Raw genomic sequence first — 18,344 nt, forward strand, 5'->3', positions numbered from 1 at the left:
ATGCCCCCCCCCCCCCCCGGCGCCATCTCTGAGAGGAGCAGCACGTGCAGGAGAGCGTCCCCATTAGACCTTCTCTGACTCGGAGCCACAGCGGATCGCCGTTGATGGAGAGGGGGAGAGATCGAGGTCGCTCATGTCTTACAGCATGAAAAGCAGCAACATAAAGTGCCTTCTGAGACAACTGGATGCTCCTCGCAAATGTTTCTAAACAGAGATTCTGAAAATGTAAACTGTTTGCTTCACTCCTAAAATCACAACACAATTTAGCAGAAATCCAGCGCTATAGTGACCAAAAGGTGGGATACGTTGTTAACCCCCCATCCCCAAGTTATTTCAGGTTGATTCCGTTTCCTTAATCAGGAGCTACTCTGCCCTCAGGGTGTGATGCTGCATGCAAAAGAGAGAGACAGAAATTGAAGAAGGGGAAGAGAAGGGGTGAGATTTATTTTACAAGACAAATGGGAGCCATATGCATCGTTGTGCTGTGTACAGCCAAACACAACGTAGTGTTACCCCATCATTCTCCATCCTCTGGCAGCTCGCTGCTTATTCTTTGCCAACGATCTCCTCTCACTCTCGATCCCTTCACAAAGGCCAAAACAACACAACCAAATCCAAACAAATAAGAATCTGAGCCGATCCGTGCCATGCAGCTCTGACCCCCCCACATTACTCTGCTAATGGTATGGCCACAAGCAGTCGTAAGGTTAATGAACCAGCGGTATGTTATTACCTAGCTGCTGTTGCTATGCCTTCCACAGCACCGCGGCTCGGATTCAGTGTCACATAGCAGCTCGGAGCTTCAAAGCAAGCGTCTCTGCATGCCGAGCACTTAACATAAATGCATTGGATTGCTGGGAGGTACAGCAGAAGTCGGTCTGCAATTTAAGCGAACAGATTTGGACCCGAGGTAACGTTTGATAGGTCCATTTATGACGGCCGAGACATGTAGACGGACCCATTTAACACGCCATGCTTTGCTCAAACGCATCAAGCTGCAATCTTGCATGCCCGGAGTCAATCTGTTTTCCAAATTGAGACTTTCTAATTGTCAGAGCTGAAAATGCCTGATCTTATCTATAATCTAATTGCTATAACCCAATCAGGAAGAGTCTGACTGCTTACATAAAAAGCTATTGCAATTCTTGTCTAGACTATAAACACACCAGCTAACAGACCCTCCACTGTTAGCGGTGTTTCTTTGGTAATGCCTTGCTTTCAGCATCTAGCTGGGTGGCTAATGGAAGCGGGGGCTCATTTTAGCGTGACTTGTCGATGCCGGGAATGAGTAAGCTGAACGAGAGGAGGGGATTTTTGGATAATATAAACTTATCCCGGTGCCCTGCAGGGGTGTTTATGTCTTTGTCTCACCTGAGTTGTGTTTAATAATGAAAAAGGGCCACATTTAAAAGCACTCGCACCCTGTCAAACTCTCCGCCACTGGAGTGTTTTCATTTCAGTTGTAAATTGTACTGGGATGTAAGTGGTGTGTGTGTGTGTGTGTGTGTGTGTGTGTGCCTGGTAAGTAGAAGAGTCCTGGAGTGAGGCGCTCGCGACCAGCATCGCTCATCTCCCACTGAGACCGCAGAGACGTCTTCGTAAGGAGACGTGGAGTTTAATGAGAACAAAGCAGTGTCAAATAGTGAGGCAGGATCTTCCTCTTTCTTCCTCACCTCAATTTACTGTGATATTCACCGAGGGGTCCAGTGCCGTGCACAGATATATCCCTTTTTGGATGTGTGTGTGAGAGATGTGGCATGTTTAAAATGTGTGTTCAGGGTAAGTCTCTGAAGCCATTCCGCTCACAGTGACAGAGTGAAAGGACTTTAAGTATATCTCATTGCCAGCAGACACTGTGTACAGTAGATTTTTTTTCTAGATCTGATTTATCCACATCCCAATTGGCAGGCCACAACACTACATCTCATCCAGAGTGGACAGCAAACCATTCAAGCGCTGAGACCATGTATGTCCTCTGATTCATGCTATTTTACTGTCCAACCGAGAGAGCGAGAGAGAGAGAGTAAAGTCAAGGACGGAGAGAAAACTTTGTGAAAGTCAGTTCTATCTGTTTGGGAGACTTGATGATTTGCTTCTGTTGACATTTGTATTTTATATTTGATGTAATCTCTATTTTTTTTTTCTTTCAACCTCGTTGTAAAAGCAAGAATAATATTGCCCCGAGTCCCCCCCCCAGCCGACTGAAGGCCATGATAAACCGTCCTGACCAAATGCATCACTGACATTTATATCAGAGACATGTGGGAAATGAAAAATAGTGCCGATGCAAGACAGAGAGAGAAAACGATTGCAAGCAACAGCGGTAAAAGCAACAGTCGAAATCACTCAGATTGTACGTGATCTTTTGATCGCTGTCTCTCTGCAGCTGATTAACACCGAGGCCTTAAGGCAACTTTGAGAATGACAGTTTTGAAGGAGTATTTATGCTCTGCATTAAAGAAAGATACAGACAGAACCTTCTGTGCAGCCGTTGTAAATGGGGGTATCCATTTACATACACAGAGGGGCTAAAAAGACCAGATCCACTGGTAGATGGGTGTCAGATGGCACATGTTGTATTATTACTTAATCCCCTTGACCTCAGAGGGGCGCAAAAGGCTGGTGTTGGGCAAAGATTACTGAGATCCAGCTCAGTGAAGAACACGTTTCGCCTTTACACAAGGCCAATTTGCACAAGAGCCACCGTGAGACAAGGTCTAACGAAGTGAAATGTGCGGCTCTGCAGATGTAGACCACAGTCATGCAGACAGGAACTGAGGAACTCAGGATGAAGCTTGAGCAGAAGCAATGAGGGGAATTCTTGGCCCAGATTCATTAACAGAGAGAGTGGAGAGAGAAAAGGAGGAAGAACAATAACAAGTGCAGAGGCTGTGATTAAAAACAGGAAAGAGAGAACACAAAGTAGAGCTCTGAAACATCCATTTTGACAGCGAGGGATGAGACGACATAATGAGAAGGGACAGGGCAAAGAGGAAGGCAAAGGCAAAATGTCAGGGTGCAGGCTAGATGGTAAATCGTGTACAGTGGTGAAGGCATGAAGGGTCAGAGGGCATCTGCATCGTCTGCAGGTTGTAAGCTGGAGTCAGCAGTGGCAGAGCACAAAGAGGCGGGATATAATCTGTCTTCCAAAACCACAGAAAGCCGTTTTCCGATGAGAAAGAACTCATCGGAATACTGCTTGGACTAGGAAGAAGACACAGACAGTGGGAAGGGAAAACCACAGCAGCTCGGCATCTGTTCGGTATGTATTATTCCTGATTTGATGGCAATCCGGCATAAGAGAAAGGGGAAGAAACCCTCATCTGAATAATTGAGATAGTAATTAAATTTAATATATATACAGTATATATTTAAAGGATTGAGAAAAGTGTTTTCCTTTAAAGGAATTATCCACATCCTTCATTCTGGAATCAAAATGCGACCCTCAGACCGACAGCGAGAACAAATACGCTGGTGGGAAACGGTCGTGGTTCGTTTGTGGACTGGGGCGGATGTTAATCATTCCCACCACTGGCTTACAAGAACCCAGCATGCTGTGTCTGACAATGTTCCCACGCCATTTATTTAGGGATTCTCATCAACATTCTCCTTCTGTTGGATAAAAAACACCCTCGCACACTACCACACACACACACACACTAGATAAAAAAGTGTGCAAAGGTGTGTATTACTTGTCAAAGGAATTGCATTTTGCAGGTGCAGAAATGGCAGACATGGGGACAAAAAAAAGTGACAGAATGTGCATATCAAAGAGTCGAGCACGTGAAGTAAACACAGTGACTTATGATTAAGAGTTCTGTTGTCTCCCACAACAAAGAAAAACTTCAAATTGATCCTGAACTTGGTACTTCCACTCATTCCTGCTTTGGTTCCCAGCATTTGTTGCTGGGAGAAAACCAAACAGCCTGAAACGAGTGGCAAGATTTTTCTGAAAGTGTCTCTCGTGAGAGGAGTTGGAGGGTGGCAAGACTGTTCACCTCATTCGAATTAATCAGCCTGGAGAATCAGTTTTAGTTAATTAACTAAGTGGCGTCTCGGGGCCCCGTTTTTTTTTTTTTACCACTAGGCGCCAAACTCCATCAAGCCACCCAGGTGTCTCAAACGTTCGCTTCGCTGAGACTGCCCCCCGGTCTCAGGACGATAATTGCGTAACGGTGGCGGCGGGTGGGATACGCACACACAAAGAATGATAAACATGCAAAGGAGGAGTGCGGCTTTCCCCTGGGCTTATTTCCTTATCCTCGTTTCCACTTATTTAGCCGTCGTCGCAATTCAACGACAGTTTATTTCTAATTGAATTGTGGTTTCAAGGCTGTGTGCTGTAATCTCCAGGTCTCTTCTCTCTCAACTACACCCAAGCCTTAGCCATGGAGAGCAGCAACAACCTCTCGCCAAAACTCGAGCAATCTATCTCATTTATTCTTGCTTCTTCTCCTTTTCCCTCACACTGCTTCTCTTCTCTGCTCCAAATTCTACAATTTGCCCTGCTGGGCCTTGGCAGGAGGAAACCGCAGTCTTCCACGAGGAAAACTTCAACACTTCAAGCTCTCAGTATAGGGGCCTTTACTTCTTTCCTCTCCTGCCATGCACCAAGTTACATTCTTCCAAAGGCATTTATGTGGCAATGGAAAACATTTTGGAAGAGACTGGGGCTCTCCCTCTGCTCAGTGCACCAGCTGACACTACAGAAAGAACAGAGTGGATGAGGAGAGGAGAAACATGTTGTAGTATGGCCTTTGGTCAAATTCCAGGTCAAACTGGACAGAAACACTAAATCACACACACACACACACACACACAGTGTGTGCCGTTTGCTCCACGCTGTGGAGAGACACAGCCTCCCTGGCTGAGCTGGTCTTCTTCCAGGCGAACACACACTGAAGTAAATGAGGACCATTACCCTCATTCACTCTCACTGACCTGAGACTCACCTGCTCCAATGACTCCATTGACACCAGCGATGTAATTGTTTCTGATGGCCGGAGGCTTCAGTTAGGTCAATGGTGGATAGACAGAGGCCAGTAATACAATGACTTAAGAGAAAGGAGTCCAACCAGTGCGGAGGATCGGGGGGGGGGTCACCCTTACCCTGCGTTCACACCAGATACACAAGTCGTGCATTGGAGTCACGTCTTTCGATGTGACTGCAGAGTCCTGTAGCATAATGCTATGTGACACAAGACATCGTATGCTCGATCTATAGCAGAAAGAAATGCTTGCTGCATCTGAGACTGCATGCTGTTTTGTCGTCCAGAGCAGAAAAGCACTGCCAGGACGCTGGGGAGGAACGGAACGGCGCTCCTGTGCAGTAGGACAAAAAATGCTGACAGAAGGTTTGACTGACATTTGCTAAATAGCCAACTTAACACTGCATTAAGAAAAACCTCAGACACTGACATGTTGCATTATTTTTACACCATTTACTCGTTCAAGTTTAAATTTCAGGTCTAATAATGTTGTTGTTTTTTAATAATTCAATAAACTCAGGAGTATGGAGTACGAGTATGATTTAAGTGTTGACTTTAAATGTAAATTAATTTACCGACTTTTCTTTCTGAGTAAAGGGGACAGGGGGGTATCTTATCTTTAAATTGCAAAGACTCTTGCTCCTAAATGTGTCCTTGCACTATAAATAAAGCTTGACTGAATTAAGCAGATGGGATCTCGATTCTATATTAAGCCTGCAGGGCATATATCTAGCAGGTTACAGTGGTCTTTATTAAGTAGCACATGTATTAAAAATACATCAAAACACAGCAACAGCCAGGCCCAGAATAATTCCCAGTTTGCTGTCATAAGGCTAAGTAATGAAGGCACACTGAAATAACAGGCTATTCATGTTGTGTTCCAGTTGTAACAAACAAATCCTGATTGTAATCGGGACAGTGTGACGCTCGGGGGACTGGCGTTTCCTTTCCACCAAAGTCGGTCTGCATTTTAAACAGCGTCTGCACAGCATCTAATTATCACAAAAACTGCTTTCACGTTAAGCATTACTGCTTTTCCCCACCCATTCAGGGACAACCCTGAACCAATTCTCTAGTTTGCGCAAATGTTCTCATTTTCTTTTTCCTTTTTTTGACTATCTAGTCAGCTATTTCGTGCACCTCTGTCACCTCTCCAACATCTCTCCAAGAACACAAGCTTCATCATCTTTAAATATAACTTCCTTACAACAACAACAACTACAGAAATTGCATACAAATGTACCAACTGGTAAAACATATTCCACTTGCTTACGTAGTGTTTCGATACTTCTTTCAACTACATTTATGATGCAACGTTTACCACAACATTTCAAATTGCTCATTAGGCTTGTGCACAGCACTAAGTGAACCTTGAACATATTTCGTGAGCATTGACAATTGAGCAAGTCCAAGGGCAAACACATTCCTCATAGGCGAAAGCACCATTCCAATAAGATGGAAATCCATTTCTGACCGAGAATGAGGGGTCAGAGGTCGGCACACTGCCGTCAGAGTGATCTAAGACACAAGTGACTCAACATGAGTGGGCACTCTGAGTTTCACACTTGTGTGCCAGTAAACACTTTAGCCGGTTGGCTCCTGATTGTTGCCCACTCTTTCCAAGTGCATAATCAGTCACGTTAATGAGAATGGTAATGTGATGCAGAAGAATCAGTCCAGGTCCTCGGGGTTGGGTCCTGGGAGGCTTGCGATGAGAAACTAACTGTCTCGACCGTAGACTTGCTGAGCATTAAGAATTAAGCAACCCCAACCTCGGAACGAAAAGGAAATGCCCAGACGTATACATATACCGATATACACACTATAACAGTATTTGGCATCTGCTAAGAGGATATCAGCGATGCTATGCTATGCTCACGCGTTCGCATGGCTTGAAACGACCCCGTCCGGAGCTCGCACAGATAGTGTGTATGTTCCTGTTCCGGGGAGATGTGATTATGTACTAAAACCCAGATTGTTTCCAGTGCTCGTCTCCCACTTGTGTCTGTGTCCCCTGGCGTTGAAGTGAAGGAGAACTACCGTCCCAAACAGCAGCAGCGGGTTGGACAAAGTTCTGTTCAGCCTCGAGTCAAAGAAAATGTCATCTGTTCAGTGAAAGCATCGGCGGTTAGCTGCCTTTATGGCCAGCTGTGAGCACGCCCCACACACACTGTGCTGCAGTGTGTGTGTGGCGGGATGTGTGAGGGCTTTTGTGTCTTTATTCAATCCGACTTGTGTCCCACTCGCTCTCGCTCTTCTTCTCTCCAGGCGCTCCATTAGTTTTTGATACTAGAGTAATACCCAAAACTTGCCAGGGGCTCAGCGCCCCCCCCAGCCCAGAGCGGCCCACGGTGAACATCACCTCTTCGGCTTTTCGGTTGGCTCGCAGCCTGGTGTACCAAACAGTGCTAGCGAGCATTGAGTCACCGAGCCAGCGTCAGTATTGTGTATTTGTGTGTGCATGTGCATGTTTGAATGTATTTTGTGTACGTGTGTGTGATGAAACCCAAAGCTCCCTTCCCCGTATATCCACTATCCAGGAAATCGATTCATTTCAATCAGGCAAGTATCCCTGCAAGAGATCTTGATTGCTAATCGAGGGGCCTCCTCCAAACACACACACACACACACACACACACACACACACACTTTTCCCTATCTGTTCTGTTTCATACTTTTACATTTGTAATCCTCGCCCCATTTGTAATTTTGCTTCTGCATGTTATCCTCAAGAGAGAGAAACTAATTTCAGCAGTGAAAAGGGATTATCAGATGCAAACCCCTCCACCCACCTCCAGACAAAGATATTGATGTAGGCTTTTCAAGGGAACAAACAGAGACGTAAAGCCTGCTTCAGCCTGGATGCCGACTCTCGGGGAAGAATCAAGTCACCTGCCACACTAGCAATTACTTCTTATCAGCACCAGGGAGCCAACTTGACAATGGTGGGAGAAACGCTGCTCTGATGGCCCGTAAGAGAAGTGACTGCAGAGAGCAAGATCAGCTTCCCCTCTTTTCCTTTTGAGCAATTTGTGAAAGACAATGTGATGAAAAAAATAAATAAAAAGCATCTAAGTGATGTATCCATTCTGTGTGTGTTCGTGTCACATAAAGACAATGACTCATGGAAGCCGTTAAACGGGAAACAGGCCTACGAATAACCGGCGACACTGTATTAAGACCAGAACATGTAGATGTTATAATAACCTCGAGCTTCCCAAGCTTTACATTTTGACATAAAGCCCTGCCTGCTCAACTAAATGGAGCAGACCCGTGCAGAAGAAGAAATGGAAGACGATGTTCGCAGCCAGCTGGTTAAAGCCTGCAAGACAGTAAATTAACCAACCGATTATGATTCGAGAAGCAGCAGATGAGATGAATATAATGCATCCAATTAACAGAAGAGACAGCAATCAAACCCCGGCTTCCAGCGGTGGCTACCCTCTGCCTTGAAAGCAGCCCCATAAAGCCACTGTTCCATTGTCACTCATTTACCACTTCAGCATCGTATATCCTGTGTATTTTGTTGTTGAATTTGTCGACTTCGCCCTCGTTGTCACAGCCTGTAAAAGAGCGAGGAGAGGCAAGGTAACGCAAGGCTGGCTGGCAAGGAAGCAGACAGTAATTGGTTCAGATTTCTTTCGGTCTTTGTCGTGTGAAAGGGGACAGACATCTGGACTAAAGAGCAAACACCGACTGAGTTCTCTCCTCCATTATAGCTTGAACTTGGAGCCGTCAGCCCGACAGCGCTTCAAAGATGCTTTGTTGTGGCCATTAATGGTGCTGATGACAGCAGCGGGACTCTGGATGCCAGGTAAAGCGGCTCGAGCCCAAAAAAAAAACAACGGCAGGGACTAAAAATAATAATAATAAAGACTGGCCACCAGATAATGGTGGCTTTGTCCCATATGAGATAACTTTAAAACAAAAAGTCAGCAGCATTTGGCATGATGACTCGGCTCATTGGTCGAACGTCTCTGTCACAATGAGATCACGAATTACAATGCTCGTCCTCTCCAACACGACTACAAGAAAGAAAAAAAACGGGTCACTGCCTCCTCACTCATCGCAGCACCCCTTAATGTTTCACGGGTACTTCACAGATCTCCAGCACGGCCACAAGAGCTGGCTTTCTGGAATTTTCTGCCTTGTTTATTACTTCAGTTTAGACTCCAGGATCGAGTTTCCGTGCGCTGCTGCTGAGTCTGTATAGAGCTCTGCAGAGTGGCTGCTTTGTGAAATGAAACAGACAGAATGAGGAAGGCTATTTATGGGAAGCCGAAAAGGTGAGAGCAGACCCAACGTCCCGACGAGGTGCGGTGATGACGTAGCCAGGTGAGAGCAAAGGCACAGTGGTCGCAGGGGTCCGATCAATACACTGCAAGTATAGAAACAAGCAAGCTGGAACCAATACTTAAACATTTTGGCACAATTAAAAGGCCAACGCGCAGACATTTTAATCCCACGAGGTGCCACGGCTCCTCACACTATATTTAGAAGAGCAGGCAATACACAAATTCAGCAAAGGCCACGTAATAACAGCATTAAGCACAGTGTTTCCGTTCACCGAGTTGCAGACAGAGCCACACTGCAACATCCTGTAATTGAGATAAAACAACCGAGCACTCAAATGTCAAGGAAAAAGGATTAGCGAAGGCTTTGTCACATCAAACAAGCCACCGTACGCTGGGAAGCGCTTTCAATAATTTGTGTGTTTATTTATACCATCTACACACACAGAACTTCCCACACTGGCGCCGTCATGCTCAGACAAAGACGCTGTATGCACCTACATGCTGGGATAATACGGGAACAGAGGAGTTTTGTGGATGCCTGACAAGACATGTTTAAAATAATGTCAGTTAAATGGCATTGGTTTATTTATGCTTCTTTCTTGTGCTCATAGATTAGCCTTTTTTCCTTTCAATTTGTACGGATCAATGACGACAGCTAGTCAGGCCCAAGCACAAAAAGGACCGCGTTCCCTTCAAGGACAGAGGCTGATAAATGTCTGCAAATGTGCTGCATGAGTCAAGCTCAAACACTCCTCCATCACACAAATATGTATATCCATCGTCACCATGTGGGAGGTGTGTGTGTGTGTGTGTGTGTGTGTGTAGGCCCATGCATGAGTGTGATGTACGCGGTGGTCATCTCAGTGGTGGAGGTGGCAAAGCAGAGATGAGCTGGATGGCGAGGGAGGAGATGTGGGATAATTCTAATATTTGCACTGAAACAAGTCTCAGTGAAGGAGACCTATGCATCAAGGATCTACGATACAAACACACACACACACACATACACACACACACACACATACAATCCTTCGTGCATTCTCCTTCCCACAGAAAAGACATGCAAGCAAACAAGTAAATGAAAGCAAAGGGGGTAAAGCCTGGCCGGAGCTCTGAATGTCATAGTCAGTCATTGGAGCCTCCCTCTTAGTGATGCAGACAGAGCGCCATTCTGATTGCCCCACCAGTCAAGCCAAGGGGTGAAAAACATTTACATGCAAATACAAATGACCCACTAGCTACAGTGAGCACGCTAGTGATGGCATTTTGAATGCAAAGCAACCACACACACACAAAAAAAAGGATCTGGCACAGTGGACTTGCCAATCAACAGCTCTATTGTATCGGCAGACAGGCTTTCAAAGTCGCTGCTATGCGTGTTGGATATCAATTATTATTATTTTTGCATTTGTGGCTTATCGGTTTGGGGCTGCTGTTGTTACCACTCCCTGCATGAAATGAAATTCATGTTAATGAATTCAAACCAGGAACATAACGTACTGCATTAGCAGATTTGCTTTGAAGAAGATTAAATCCTTTCTATCGTTCCCACATTACGGTTCAGCATCCAGTCCATCCTCCCGGAACCCGCTCATCTCTGACAGCAGGGCTAATATCATTAATTAACCATCTACTTCCAATTTGAACAAATAGAACCCATAACCTGCCGTAATGAAGTGATGGCATCCGGGGGGACAGATTGCCCGTGGACTGGTCGGTTACCCAGGGTTCTTGGACGGGGGCATCTGCTCTCTTCCTTGCTGTCACACACAACTTGGGTATACGCGGATCAGGAACCGACCGGCTGTCATCAGACCCCAGGCCACGTCCTGTGATTCCCACCCTTAGAGAACACATTCTACTCCTCATTTCATCTCTTTATCTTCTTATCCCTTCGGATCACATCAAACACCACCTTCCCTTCAAACCTTCTCCGCCTATTGACAAAAGTCCAAATCACCGTTCTTCTGTTCTCTAACCTTGGCACTCAGCTTTTAGCTCTTTGCGTCACTTTCGTCTCATCTTTCACTCGCTGGCTCCGGTTTTCTTGGCTAAAATCCACTTTGAATGTGTCTATGAGGGCACGCACACATGCTTAGTAGATGAGCAGACGCACTGCACAGCAAGACCTCTTTGATTCGGCTCAGCAGAGACCCACGGCGAGGGCTGTACATTAATTGGTGCTGCTGAACCCGTTAATTTAGGCAAGTACATTCAAGGGTCTACTTTCCGACAGAAACAGAGACTGAACACGCATCCGCTCCAGAGTAAACCTGTCCACTACTTTCCCCTCTCTAATCCCCCCCCCCCCCCCCCTATACTTATCCAGACCAGCTTGACCAATCGATGTCGCCACTTCTTCACCTGCAGCCCAGTCCTACCTGTCAGAAGGTGTCTGCTCCATCGCCTTCACTTCACCGAGTGCCTATCGGCCAGTGCCAGCAAGCCAGGGTTTTTTATTTTTGTTTCCCTTTAGCATGACTAACTCCCCCAGGTCAGTGGACATGTTAAGCTATTAATTACCCATGAGAACAAAACAAGTGGTAAAACGAGCAGGCATTTATGTTTTAAAGAGTACAAACGTAAAACTGGAGCCCCAGTGGGACACACAGAGGCGGCGGCAACAATCGCTGCAGCCGCAGCCGTAAACAATGCTGTCAACGGCGGTAACAGACAACGGCTGCGAGGACATTCTCATTTTGTTTTTGCAGCTTCTCAGTGACCATAAAACTTCAGCATACAACCATCTGAGCTGGAAGTTCCCTGAAGAAATTAATCAGCTATAAAACAGCAGCAGGATAAAACCGGTCTGGCCCACAGGGCAATGTTTCTTCAGATTCACACTGTGCTGATGTGGGAAATGATTTCGTGTGTGTGTGACCAGCATCCTTTCTGCAATGTCTCCCACCATCTAAGTCGTTAAACTCGTCCTAATTAATGGCCTGCTTGGCAATCATAGCAACCTGGCATGGAAAATGAAACCAAGGAGGTGTGTCTGGATGTTATGATAGCAATAAGCTTTGCTATATTTATATCATGTCTGAGGAGAAAACCCATAGACTTGCTGCTGGGGCTGAACATGCTGCTCCAAACGCTGGGCTTGTGGTGCCTTGTTACTTAACATTTGTGTATATGCAAGTGGCGTGGCCCGATGTGCCAGTGGGTATTCATGCATTCGAGGTGGTTTATATGGGATTGGTCTATCCCAGGGGTCGGCAACCTAAGACACGTGTGTAGGTATTTATATTGACATGCGGAGAGTCAAAAAATATTGTATTTTATTGTATATGTTAGGATAATAACTAAAACCAACTGCTAGCTGGTGCTGCAGCAATGCATGTCGCTCTGCTGAGCCAAGTATTTACAGTCGTTTGTCCTTCGTAGGGCACCGTAGGTTACTGCTGTTCTCCGGAGGGCTCCACAGTTTCTCACAGTGAAACAAGGAAAACCATTCACTGACGGAGAATACATGAAGGAGGCTTTCCTATTGACTGTGGTAAGTTTGTGTGTGCGTGTCCTACACAACACTTATTTATACCTATAATGGTCAACTAAGCACTTAGTAGTTAAATAAACATGTTTAAATACTGCAAAACAAACTGCAAAACAAATTGTAAATACAGATAATTTACAAATGATTTTATTAAAGAAGTAAGTGTCGGCACTCTGGGCTTGAATATACAGTATTGTAAAATGGCATGCATCATGAGAAAGGTTGCCTATCCCTGGTCTATCCTCATCCTTCCTTGTTGTTAGTCCCTCCTCTCCTGGGCCCCATTTGACACAGACTCCACAAGAGCGTGAAAGACATGATCCGATGATGTATCTGTGCACGTCACAGAGACGGAGAGGGAGGGAATGCCATCTGAATACAGCCTAATGACGAGCAAACAGCCTGTGAAAAACCTCCAACTCACACACTTTGTTCAATCGTGTCCAGGAAGTAAGTTGGCGTCCTCAGTCATGTGTGCTTGTCTTTTCATCCTGACTACCACAGTATTACTCATGGTCTGCTGCCAGCAGGATGGACTTTATACTCATGGAAATGTCTTTTCCACTGCTGCAGAGGACAGACGAACGCCCTTACCTTACTCAAATAAAGGAAAGACACAAACACAAGAGAACGTACAATAAGCCTACATGGTACGCCAGTTTTACCGACGGAAAGCATCTTTATTCAACAGCCACTCGGCCTATGGTGATAGCAGCTGCATTCTTTGTTCCTGTCATACTGCGCCACCTCAGGCTTACGCAACATGATGTCGCTCCAACTTCTCCAAGACACTCCGTCACAGTTAAAGGGCATAGACAAAAATATCAAAATCAGAGAATTTACCAATTCTGACGAGAGACTAGCTCGCAGCTGCCAATGAGAGAAACCGCCGAGAGGAAGAATTCTTTAAAGGAAAATGAAAGCGCTCTCATTATTGACTGTATCGGGCTTCCTTCTTTGAACTGTCTCATCTATTCTGACTGCCTTGCCTGGCTGCGTAAAAAGCCATGGAGTCGGAGAGATGAGAGTGAAAGGAAGACAGCGCTGGAAAAACAAGTGATTAAAAGATAAAAGGGAAAGAGAAGATGATGAAGGAGCAGTGGTGTGCGATTAGATGGCAGAAGTGTTCCTGGTGGGCTAAAGCCAGTATTGGATTTTAATGGGGGGGGCTGGATGATCCTTGACCCTTTGAGCCAGTGGTACCACTTTAATGCAGATCAAACTACCAGCACCCCCCCCCCCACACACACACACACACATCTGGGCTTTGTAGGTGAGGTGAGGTGTGTGAGGGCTCCCAGGGTCACCAGCAAGCCTGTTTATCCCGCTGCTATGGCAACTCCAGCACTAGCCTTGGGCAAAAAACAAGAAAATATCTGTGTGTGTGTGTGTGTGTGTGTGTGCGCTTGCTAGAGAATTCTAAAGGCAAGGTGTAAGATTCAATTTAAGTCTTCAATTCATACATTTCTAAGAGGTGTCCTAGCCCCCCCCCCCCGCCCCCCCCCTCGCAATGCAGGCCTGACCTAAATCACCAGGCCCGCCTTTTCACCCTCTCTTTCTCCCAGCTTCACATGCTAAGTGGGAACATTGTTCCGGTCAATTTGTCCCATTCAGGGTCCCAGTGGACAGTGTCCCCTCCATGACAGCCTGCAGACAGAGACCACACTGCCTGAGAGGGCTTGACATCAAGGGTCCAGAGGAGACGGAGAAGGGGCGGGGGGGAGGAAGTGCATGGAGGAAAAGAGGTGGGGGCCACGAGAGAAGAGAGCATGCAATGAAGGGGAGTAGCGGTATGAAGGAAGAATGTGCAAAAGAAAACAAACACAGACATATTATGCTGAAAAGACAGAATGACGGACAAAAAGGAAAGAGGCCAGGTTTAACAAAAGCCCCCCCCCCCCCCCCCCTAGCCCCGGCAGCTCGACAGTGTCTCCGAGCAGCCCGTCAGTCTCCCGTGAGATGGACGTCGATGACGACAGCTCCGCTCCTAGAGAGGACACTTCTAATACATCTGCCTGAGAAGCTCAGCAGAGATGAATGGAGATTCAAGAGTTTGTGCACATATGTTCAACGCAATGATGAAATGTACTGAGAGCCACATGTTTATCCCATGACTCATTTTTGCCGGGGGGGACAAAACTCAGCCAAACACACATTAAAAGGTTCTCTGCACTGAAGGTCACGCTCCTTAATTTATCTCTAGAGACAGAAGCACTACCAGGACAAGAATCCTGCTGTTAGCATTTTATTGATTATTTTAAAAAATAAGTTTGCTGTTTTTTTTAAATGACATGAAACTTTTAAATAAATAAAAAAAGTGATATTTATGGCTATGAGTGCCCCGTGTGACGTTCAATTGATCTGCCATTTATTAAGGCGGAGAATGAAATCATAAAGACTTCAAAAACCAAAAACAATGTGAATGGCTACACACTCTTCCCACGAGATACACTGAGAAGATGATTAAGCTTTACCTTAAATCTCAAGTAAATCAATACTTTCGTGAAGGCGGAAGACCCACAAGAGACAGATTAAAACAAAGAAGTGAAGAATGAAGAAGCAGAGGCCAGGATATTCTGACTTTAAGCCCAAAAACATTGGATTAGTCACGTCTTTCATTAGACTCCCCCCCGCCTCTCCGCACCTTCAGTTTCTAACGATCAATCTAATTATTTTCATAGGCCCAGAAGAGCTGCTCATTATTAATAAAATTACTATTGTTTTGCTAAATCTGTGTCCTTTTAAATGAAAGAACTAAAGAAGCAAACATTTAGATCATACATTTTATTTATTTATTCAGCGTTGTCTGAATAATTTAGATATTTTTTTTATTTCTAGGCTAGCGCTGCACCAAGGCCACAGGTGACGTAACTCCAGCAGTATGGAGGTGGGGGGGGGGGGGGGGGGGATGAAGTAATTGTGTGAAGACACCTGTTATTTTAGCACATGGGGTGCAACACTTGCTCAAAGGCAAGGGGTGCAGAGACGGCTGCTGGCGTCAGAAACGAAGCGCAAACAGGCCGCCCATTCAGCTGATGCTGGCCAATGCTGAATCCCACTTGTTTCGGGCACAGGCAGACCGACTCACACACACATGCACACACACGAAGTCCACACAAAGCAGGAAGGCGAGCAGACGCAACGTAACAAAACAAGCTTCTCTCTGATAGACATTGACAAATTCTGAGTCGGTCTTTCTCCATTTATAATGACACCCTAAAACACACACAAACAACTGCTCAGACTAATTGGCGATACAGACTTCTGAAGACAATTAGGATCTATCCAGGGCCTGTGTGTGTGGTGGGATGCCACAGATCTCCCAAAATGAACTAACTTTATAATAAATCACGGCGCACGGCTTGCCAAGGATTATCCGTGCTCCAGTGAGCAGTTTGTTAAGCTTGCAGGGAGAGGCACCGGAGATCGCCAAAAACTGACATCAGTACTGGGACCTTGGAGCAGTGAAACCCCCGGACTGGTTTCCTGGGTACACGTTTAGCCTTGTTATCTGAATTCCCCATTCACACAAATTCCTGCTCCTGTGTTCGGCTTTCACTTGGAGCTATTGCTTTTTTTTTTTTCTTCCTCCTGTTAGCTTTCTCCACCCAGCACTCAGGAGTTCTGTTCTAACATCAGGTACACTTCCTTCAATTGCTTTCCCTTATGTTTGCCTTACTTATCTATGCAATCTCGCCCCCTCTACTCAGTCATTTCTTTTGGCAGGAATAACGGCTCCTACAGCACAGTCTGGGTATTTATATACTGACTGAGAAAACACTTGTCCTCCCTCTTTTCCTCTCTCGCTCCAACTCTTTTCATACCATATTTTAAAATCGTTTAATTCAAATAAAAGTCATTTTCTTTACAGATGTGAACCTTCTCGACGGGGCGCAGCGAATGAGCCGCAGACTCTGACGTTTATTTACCATTTCACTTCACATGCTCAAAACTCTGCTGCACTTGATGAAATGAAAGCACATATTTTATTGAAATCACCTGAATCACCAGCAAAAGCTGCTATTCTCTTATTGCCAACTCATAAATTGCTATGTCCTTAGCATCTGTACAAATCAAGACTTGATCCATTAAAATAAGATTTGAGATTCCATCAGACAGGTATCTCCGCTGTTGTCGATTAATTAAGTCCCTGCATGTGATAGAGCTCCACTCTCTTCCTCTCTTATACCGAGGACGCTACAGTATCTTTCTCTTTTCATGTTTCACATTCCTTCCCTTTCACCCCTTATTTTATGTCCCTTTGTTTGCAATGCTGTTACCTTAAAACACAAAATGTAATAGTGCAGCGGGCTACACGAGGAGCATGTTCTCACTTTCTGTCTACCTCTTTCTCTCCTATCACACACACACACACACACACACACACTGAGGTTCATTATAGAAACACTCCAGCCCAGTGGGGAGTCCTTTTACCTTCTCGTCTCCTCTTTTCAGTCCACAAACCTTAGTGTTGGACAAAAGGTATAGCTGATGGGGGGGGATTCCAAACCACAAAAGTTGGGAAGACTGGAAACCAGCAGCAGCCACACAACAAAATAGAAATGTGATTTTGACACAGAGTTTAAGTGTGTAGAGCAGATACTGCAGAGGGAGATGGAGCAGGGATGGATGGAGGGAGTCATGGACACCAGAGGTCCAGCGGGTAGGACTGTACACAGACAACCAGCAGCAGATCATCTCCACACCGACAACAAGTACACAGTGAGACAGGCGCATCACATGCTCGTGGCTTAGACGCACGCATTCTCCGTTTCCACCGCCCTGCAACTGTCTTGATTCGGAAATTGGCTTTAAATCAATTATGTGTAAGGGGAGGGGGGGGGGGGGGGGAGATTTCTTTTCTTTTCGTTTCGTTTCTTGAAACAGTCAGGAAAGGGCAAGAATGGAGAAACTTGGGCCGTTTCTCAAGAGGGGTGCCGATTTATTTCATGTATTGGAGGATTGGCAATAAAACAGTTATATATCTGCACAGTAAAAAAAATATATAACAGTCTAAGTCGTATCAATATCTAATCAATCAGTCCCGTGTATTGATGATAAAGTGCCTCTTCAGGCTCCGGACAGCTGAAGCCTCGACTCGTTTCGTTTCGTGCGTGGCCGCGGGAGCTACGCAGCATGAAATAGAGAATTACACAATGAGACCTATGAAGCAATCATAGATCGGTTATCCTGAATCGATACAGCTGGTCTCGACCGACCCCCCGTTATTAAACGACTCTGTCTAATCAGATGCAGGCGCGACAGGAGCTGCGCTCACGCCGGGCCGCTCGGGGCACTTACCTCTGGTTACCGGCGGGGCAGGTACCGTTGACGCGGTGCTCGTCGACTCCAAGCCCAGCTGGATCCAGAAAATCCGAGTGATCAGAGGCAAGCAGGCTCGTTAGGATCCCGCGCACTGCTCCTCCCTTACGCACCTGTCTCTGGCAAACACTGATCCCGAACGCCGGTCTGACGTCCCCTGGACAACTGTTTCAGGGCTTGTGTCTTGTGTGCGTGTGCGTGTGCGTGTGCCCCCCACCCCCTGTTAGTTTTAAGACGCATTCGCCC

The 18,344-nt window shown here is 45.9% G+C and overlaps 1 protein-coding gene across 1 annotated transcript in view; it reads right to left on the reverse strand.

Moving 5' to 3' along the window:
* The window catches only part of sema6bb (sema domain, transmembrane domain (TM), and cytoplasmic domain, (semaphorin) 6Bb), a 94,282-nt gene extending 76,192 nt beyond the window's left edge, over positions 1–18,090 (reverse strand). The window contains exon 1 of the mRNA XM_068743103.1: positions 18,078–18,090. The gene's annotated coding sequence lies outside the window, so the exon portion shown is untranslated. The remainder of the gene's footprint in view (positions 1–18,077) is intronic.
* Positions 18,091–18,344: the final 254 nt, after the last annotated feature.

This window comes from Brachionichthys hirsutus, chromosome 9, assembly GCF_040956055.1.
Source record: "Brachionichthys hirsutus isolate HB-005 chromosome 9, CSIRO-AGI_Bhir_v1, whole genome shotgun sequence".
NCBI classification, from domain to species: Eukaryota; Metazoa; Chordata; class Actinopteri; order Lophiiformes; family Brachionichthyidae; genus Brachionichthys; species Brachionichthys hirsutus.